A 728-nucleotide genomic window follows, 5' to 3' on the forward strand; every position below is an offset into this window, starting at 1 on the left:
CCTGTTGTAGCACAGGAAAGAAAACCTCACTCCTTAAACATAGTAATTCTGGGTAAGAACATTAATGGTATCCCAGAACTGGAAAGCTGGATGTGTAAATTAAAAATCAAAAATCCTAATATCCTAATACCTATTACATGCGATCTCTATCCAAGTAGCTCTAAACGAGGGACACAGGTTGCTCTCTGGTAGAGCTGCAACAAACCCTACCAGGATGCCTTCTGTTAGCATTACAAAACAGCCCACCTTTCAGAAAGAACCATCATCACCGAGCTTCCCAGTCCTGCAGAGCTTTCTCCCTATTTGTCTTCTACTCCACTCAAAGCACCTATCTGTGGAACAAATAATGCTGTGGAACAGAGAGAATAGCATCCCAGAGCTTCTCCTTTCTAATCTCTGTTTGGGACCACCTGCCTGGTACGGCACAGGAGTAAAAGTGCTTTGCTCAGCCCCCCAACCACCCATGCTCCTCCTTTATTCCCGGCAGAAGGCATTTGGGCCGTCAGCCCACGGATTTCGATTTCTACTCGAGGTTGCTCAGTAGCATCACCTTGCAAAGAGGCTACGGGAGAAATAGAACAGGGGGGGCCTGGACACCCCAGCCTCTCAACGCCCCGAGGCCGCGGGAGCAGCGCTCCACTGGGGCCGGGCCGAGGGCGGCAGCGCTGGGACGCGCCGTCGGGCGGAGCCGCTCGGCTGCGCGGCGCTTTGAAACAAAAGGGTGGGCT

The sequence above is a fragment of the Meleagris gallopavo genome, chromosome 4 (assembly GCF_000146605.3).
Source record: "Meleagris gallopavo isolate NT-WF06-2002-E0010 breed Aviagen turkey brand Nicholas breeding stock chromosome 4, Turkey_5.1, whole genome shotgun sequence".
Lineage (NCBI taxonomy): Eukaryota > Metazoa > Chordata > Aves > Galliformes > Phasianidae > Meleagris > Meleagris gallopavo.